The sequence below is a fragment of the Oncorhynchus tshawytscha genome, unplaced genomic scaffold, assembly GCF_018296145.1.
Source record: "Oncorhynchus tshawytscha isolate Ot180627B unplaced genomic scaffold, Otsh_v2.0 Un_contig_1859_pilon_pilon, whole genome shotgun sequence".
NCBI classification, from domain to species: domain Eukaryota; kingdom Metazoa; phylum Chordata; class Actinopteri; order Salmoniformes; family Salmonidae; genus Oncorhynchus; species Oncorhynchus tshawytscha.
Window position 1 is genome coordinate 348,495 of NW_024609732.1, and position 7,244 is coordinate 355,738.

At 45.3% G+C, this 7,244-nt stretch overlaps 1 non-coding gene across 1 annotated transcript; it reads right to left on the reverse strand.

Moving 5' to 3' along the window:
* Positions 1-1,406: 1,406 nt before the first annotated feature.
* On the reverse strand, positions 1,407-1,480 carry trnai-aau. Its single transcript has one exon. It is a non-coding gene; the product is annotated as a tRNA-Ile (tRNA).
* Between the last annotated feature and the right edge of the window lie 5,764 nt (positions 1,481-7,244).

Sequence of the window (7,244 nt, forward strand, 5' to 3'; positions counted from 1 at the left end):
CTGAGAGCCAAACCTCAGTTAATCCCAATGAGAGTTACAGACTGTTCTTAGTGTCTAGAGACAGAGGGTCCATCCAGCTGTGTTAGTTTGCTTGTGACGTAGGTAGATAACCTGATCTACTGGCAGGTGTCCACCAAACAACCGCCCCCTCTCACTAACCAACTGGCCACACACACAGACAAACACACACACACAGACACAGACACACAGACACAGACACACACACAGACACAGACACACACACACACACACACATGGTGCCGTTGGCAGGAAGTGTAGTGGGAGTGACCTTTATTCTGCCCCTCCATTGGGGGTCTGGACTACTTCCAGGTCGCCGAGGGGTCAAACTGGTTCTGGGGCCAGGGAGGGACGCAGGTGCTGGAGCACGACACTGGACAGCTGGGTACAATGTAGTAACAGACCGAGGGAGAGAGAGAGAGAGAAACCTCCCTCCACATATACACTCAAACTCACAATACACGTCCCCCTTCCATTGAAAACTTCAGAATATCTCAGGTCTGATCTGCACCAGTCAACACCAGTCTCTCTCATTCTCTCTCTCTGCCTGCCAGACCCAGGAGGTGGAAACACCGGGGCCTGGTCCTCCAACACAGAAGAATGTCCAAGGTAAGGTTTTGATTATCACTAAACCTTGTGTGTTAACGGCTGTCCTTTGCCGTGAAATTGCACTCTTATAAATGCCAGTTTCCCCTCAACTTTACAGCCTGACAGACAGACACACACACACACACACACACACACACACACAGACTCTCTACGGCCTGGCGGAATAATCCTGTCCAAAGCACAGAATGTGTTTCAGACAACAGAACACTGTGTTAATAATAGACTCACAGCTTTCGTCCCAAATGGTATCCTATGCCCTATATAGTGCACTACTGTTGACCAGGGCCCTATGCCCTATATAGTGAACTACTGTTGACCAGAGCCCTATTGTGAGTCGGGTGCCATTTGGGACGAACAGACACGGTCTGGCCAGGAGAAAAGCAAAGCAACAAGTTATTTTCAAATATACTGCAGCCAAACTGCACATACCTGAAGAGTAGGATGTGTGTGTGTGTGTGTGTGTGTGTGTGTGTGTGTGTGTGTGTGTGTGTGTGTGTGTAAATAATGAATGAATCTAATGATTGATGGATCTGTTTCTTCACCATTCTGTCTCTCTGTCTCTTAGTCCATGAAGTCCCTGTCCTCCTTCCTTCCTTGTATAATAAAAAACGAATGAAAACTCCTACAATGAAAAAAAACCTCCTACATTAAAATGTCACTCCACAATAACACAACAATCGACACCTCATAGTACTAATTTAAAATGCACATTGTAAACCCCAATCAATAGAGTTATGTGACACTGTAGACATACACAGTAAAGTAAAAACAAAATCTCCTGGCCAGTACGGGTATCGAACCCGCGACCTTCGCGTTATTAGCACGACGCTCTAACCAACTGAGCTAACCGGCCTTAGATAACACTTGGCCAACCGAAGAGGGTTACACCCATATATGGGTGTGGATAATATACAATGTCTACATTCTACCATTAGAGGGCAGAGAACGTAAACAAATCCACCCAGTTCCCCACAGCCATTTCTGTATATCTTATTTGAACTTTTCTGCTGCTGTTGAGACACGGTTCGATCCCTTCTTGGTGCACTACTTGATTGAGTAAATAAAACACTATACAATCATAATACAGTAACTATGACTAAACAATCACAATACAGTAACTACGACAACCATCACAATACACTAACTATGACTAATCAACCACAATACAGTAACTATGACTAAACAATCAAATTACAGTAACTATGACTAAACAATCACAACACAGTAACTATGACAAAACAACCACAACACAGTAACTATGACAAAACAACCACAACACAGTAACTATGACTAAACAATCACAACACAGTAACTATGACTAAACAATCACAACACAGTAACTATGACTAAACAATCACAACACAGTAACTATGACTAAACAATCACAACACAGTAACTATGACTAAACAATCACAACACAGTAACTATGACTAAACAATCACAACACAGTAACTATGACTAAACAATCACAACACAGTAACTATGACTAAACAATCACAACACAGTAACTATGACTAAACAACCACAATACAGTAACTATGACTAAACAATCACAATACAGTAACTATGACTAAACAATCACAATACAGTAACTATGACTAAACAATCACAACACAGTAACTATGACTAAACAATCACAACACAGTAACTATGACTAAACAATCACAATACAGCAACTATTACTAAATAATCACAATACAGTAACTATGACTAAACAACCACAATACAGCAACTATTAACTATGACTAAACAACTATTGGTCACTCTATTATGTATTATTACAGCAGCCTAGTGGTTAGAGAGACAGGTAGCCTAGTGGTTAGAGAGACAGGTAGCCTAGTGGTTAGAGAGACAGGTAGCCTAGTGGTTAGAGAGACAGGTAGCCTAGTGGTTAGAGAGACAGGTAGCCTAGTGGTTAGAGAGACAGGTAGCCTAGTGGTTAGAGAGACAGGTAGTCTAGTGTCTAGTGGTTAGAGAGACAGGTAGCCTAGTGGTTAGAGAGACAGGTAGCCTAGTGGTTAGAGAGACAGGTAGCCTAGTGGTTAGAGAGACAGGTAGCCTAGTGGTTAGAGAGACAGGTAGCCTAGTGGTTAGAGAGACAGGTAGCCTAGTGGTTAGAGAGACAGGTAGCCTAGTGGTTAGAGAGGCAGGTAGCCTAGTGGTTAGAGAGACAGGTAGCCTAGTGGTTAGAGAGACAGGTAGCCTAGTGGTTAGAGAGGCAGGTAGACTAGTGGTTAGAGAGACAGGTAGCCTAGTGGTTAGAGAGAGACCTAGTGGTAGCCTAGTGGTTAGAGAGGCAGGTAGACTAGTGGTTAGAGAGGCAGGTAGTCTAGTGGTTAGAGAGGCAGGTAGCCTAGTGGTTAGAGGTAGGGGTTAGAGAGACAGGCAGTCTAGTGGTTAGAGAGGCAGGTTAGCCTAGTGGTTAGAGAGGCAGTCTAGTGGTTAGAGTCTAGTGGTTAGAGAGACAGGTAGCCTAGTGGTTAGTGGTTAGAGAGGCAGGTAGCCTAGTGGTTAGAGAGACAGGTAGTCTAGTGGTTAGGTAGTCTAGAGGCAGGTAGCCTAGTGGTTAGAGAGGCAGGTAGCCTAGTGGTTAGACAGGTAGTCTAGTGGTTAGAGAGTCTAGTGGTTAGAGGACAGTCTAGTGGTTAGAGAGGCAGGTAGTCTAGTGGTTAGAGAGGCAGGTAGTCTAGTGGTTAGAGAGGCAGGTAGCCTAGTGGTTAGAGAGGCAGGTAGCCTAGTGGTTAGAGAGAGGCAGGTAGCCTAGTGGTTAGAGAGGCAGGTAGCAGTCTAGTGGTTAGAGAGACAGGTAGTCTAGTGGTTAGTGGTTAGAGAGACAGGTAGTCTAGTGGTTAGAGAGACAGGTAGTCTAGTGGTTAGAGAGAGACAGGTAGTCTAGTGGTTAGAGGTAGTGGTTAGAGAGACAGGTAGTCTAGTGGTTAGAGAGACAGGACAGTCTAGTGGTTAGAGAGACAGGCAGTCTAGTGGTTAGAGAGACAGGCAGTCTAGTGGTTAGAGAGACAGGTAGTCTAGTGGTTAGAGAGACAGGTAGTCTAGTGGTTAGAGACAGGAGTCTAGTGGTTAGAGAGACAGGTAGTCTAGTGGTTAGAGAGACAGGCAGCCTAGTGGTTAGACAGGTAGTCTAGTGGTTAGAGAGGCAGGGCAGTCTAGTGGTTAGAGAGACAGGTAGTCTAGTGGTTAGAGAGACAGGTAGTCTAGTGGTTAGAGAGACAGGTAGTCTAGTGGTTAGAGAGACAGGTAGCCTAGTGGTTAGAGAGACAGGTAGTCTAGTGGTTAGAGAGACAGGTAGTCTAGTGGTTAGAGAGACAGGTAGTCTAGTGGTTAGAGAGACAGGTAGTCTAGTGGTTAGAGAGACAGTAGTCTAGTGGTTAGAGAGACAGGTAGTCTAGTGGTTAGAGAGACAGGTAGTCTAGTGGTTAGAGAGACAGGTAGTCTAGTGGTTAGAGAGGACAGGTAGTCTAGTGGTTAGAGAGACAGGTAGTCTAGTGGTTAGAGAGACAGGTAGTCTAGTGTCTAGTGGTTAGAGAGACAGGTAGTCTAGTGGTTAGAGAGACAGGTAGTCTAGTGTCTAGTGGTTATAGAGACAGGTAGCCTAGTGGTTAGAGAGACAGGTAGTCTAGTGGTTAGAGAGACAGGTAGTCTAGTGGTTAGAGAGACAGGTAGTCTAGTGGTTATAGAGACAGGTAGTCTAGTGGTTAGCAGGTAGTCTAGTGGTTAGAGACAGGTAGTCTAGTGGTTAGAGAGACAGGTAGACTAGTGGTTAGAGAGACAGGTAGTCTAGTGGTTAGAGAGACAGGTAGTCTAGTGGTTAGAGAGACAGGTAGTCTAGTGGTTAGAGAGACAGGTAGTCTAGTGGTTAGAGAGACAGGTAGTCTAGTGGTTAGAGACAGGTAGTTAGAGACAGACAGTGGTTAGTCTAGTGGTTAGAGAGACAGGTAGTCTAGTGGTTAGAGAGACAGGTAGTCTAGTGGTTAGAGGTAGTGGTTAGAGAGACAGGTAGTCTAGTGGTTAGAGAGACAGGTAGTCTAGTGGTTAGAGAGACAGGTAGTCTAGTGGTTAGAGAGACAGGTAGTCTAGTGGTTAGAGAGACAGGTAGTCTAGTGGTTAGAGAGACAGGTAGCCTAGTGGTTAGAGAGACAGGTAGTCTAGTGGTTAGAGAGACAGGTAGTCTAGTGGTTAGAGAGACAGGTAGTCTAGTGGTTAGAGACAGGTAGACTAGTGGTTAGAGAGACAGGTAGTCTAGTGGTTAGAGAGACAGGTAGTCTAGTGGTTAGAGAGACAGGTAGTCTAGTGGTTAGAGAGAGAGACAGGTAGTCTAGTGGTTAGAGAGACAGGTAGTCTAGTGGTGGTTAGAGAGACAGGTAGTCTAGTGGTTAGACAGGCAGGTCTAGTGGTTAGAGAGACAGGTAGTCTAGTGGTTAGAGAGACAGGTAGTCTAGTGGTTAGAGAGACAGGTAGTCTAGTGGTTAGAGAGACAGGTAGTCTAGTGGGTTAGAGACAGGTAGTCTAGTGGTTAGAGAGACAGGTAGTCTAGTGGTTTAGTGGTTAGAGAGACAGGTAGTCTAGTGGTTAGAGAGACAGTGGTCTAGAGAGACAGGTAGTCTAGTGGTTAGACAGGTAGTCTAGTGGTTAGAGAGACAGGTAGTCTAGTGGTTAGAGGTAGTGGTTAGAGAGACAGGTAGTCTAGTGGTTAGAGAGACAGGTAGTCTAGTGGTTAGTGGTTAGAGACAGGTAGTCTAGTGGTTAGAGACAGGTAGTCTAGTGGTTAGAGAGACAGGTAGTCTAGTGGTTAGAGAGACAGGTAGTCTAGTGGTTAGAGAGACAGGTAGTCTAGTGGTTAGAGACAGGTAGTCTAGTGGTTAGAGAGACAGGTAGTCTAGTGGTTAGAGAGACAGGTAGTCTAGTGGTTAGTGGTTACAGGTAGTGGTAGTCTAGTGGTTAGACAGGTAGTGGTTAGAGAGACAGGTAGTCTAGTGGTTAGAGAGACAGGTAGTCTAGTGGTTAGAGGTAGTGGTTAGAGAGACAGGTAGTCTAGTGGTTAGAGGTAGTGGTTAGAGAGACAGGTAGTCTAGTGGTTAGAGGTAGTGGTTAGAGAGACAGGTAGTCTAGTGGTTAGAGGTAGTGGTTAGAGAGACAGGTAGTCTAGTGGTTAGAGGTAGTGGTTAGAGAGACAGGTAGCCTAGTGGTTAGAGGTAGTGGTTAGAGAGACAGGTAGTCTAGTGGTTAGAGGTAGTGGTTAGAGAGACAGGTAGTCTAGTGGTTAGAGAGACAGGTAGTCTAGTGGTTAGAGAGACAGGTAGTCTAGTGGTTAGAGAGACAGGTAGTCTAGTGGTTAGAGAGACAGGTAGTCTAGTGGTTAGAGAGACAGGTAGTCTAGTGGTTAGAGGTAGTGGTTAGAGAGACAGGTAGTCTAGTGGTTAGAGGTAGTGGTTAGAGAGACAGGTAGTCTAGTGGTTAGAGAGACAGGTAGTCTAGTGGTTAGAGAGACAGGTAGCCTAGTGGTTAGAGAGACAGGTAGCCTAGTGGTTAGAGGTAGTGGTTAGAGAGACAGGTAGTCTAGTGGTTAGAGGTCTAGTGGTTAGAGAGACAGGTAGTCTAGTGGTTAGAGACAGGTAGTCTAGTGGTTAGAGAGACAGTCTAGTGGTTAGAGAGACAGGTAGACTAGTGGTTAGAGAGACAGGTAGTCTAGTGGTTAGAGGTAGTCTAGTGGTTAGAGAGACAGGTAGCCTAGTGGTTAGAGACAGGTAGTCTAGTGGTTAGAGAGACAGGTAGTCTAGACAGGTCTAGTGGTTAGAGACAGGTAGTCTAGTGGTTAGAGAGACAGGTAGTCTAGTGGTTAGAGAGACAGGTAGTCTAGTGGTTAGAGAGACAGGTAGTCTAGTGGTTAGAGAGACAGGTAGTCTAGTGGTTAGAGAGACAGGTAGTCTAGTGGTTAGAGAGACAGGTAGTCTAGTGGTTAGAGAGACAGGTAGTCTAGTGGTTAGAGAGACAGTTAGAGAGACTAGTGGTAGTAGGTTAGAGACAGGTAGTCTAGTGGTTAGAGAGACAGGTAGTCTAGTGGTTAGAGAGACAGGCAGTCTAGTGGTTAGAGAGACAGGTAGTCTAGTGGTTAGAGAGACAGGTAGTCTAGTGGTTAGAGAGACAGGTAGTCTAGTGGTTAGAGAGACAGGTAGTCTAGTGGTTAGAGAGACAGGTAGTCTAGTGGTTAGAGAGACAGGTTAGTCTAGTGGTAGAGAGACAGGTAGACTAGTGGTTAGAGAGACAGGTAGTCTAGTGGTTAGAGAGACAGGTAGTCTAGTGGTTAGAGAGACAGGTAGTCTAGTGGTTAGAGAGACAGGTAGTCTAGTGGTTAGAGAGACAGGTAGTCTAGTGGTTAGAGAGACAGGTAGTCTAGTGGTTAGAGAGACAGGTAGACTAGTGGTTAGAGAGACAGGTAGTCTAGTGGTTAGAGAGACAGGTAGACTAGTGGTTAGAGAGACAGGTAGTCTAGTGGTTAGAGAGACAGGTAGTCTAGTGGTTAGAGAGACAGGTAGTCTAGTGGTTAGAGAGACAGGTAGACTAGTGGTTAGAGAGACAGGTAGTCTAGTGGTTAGAGAGAC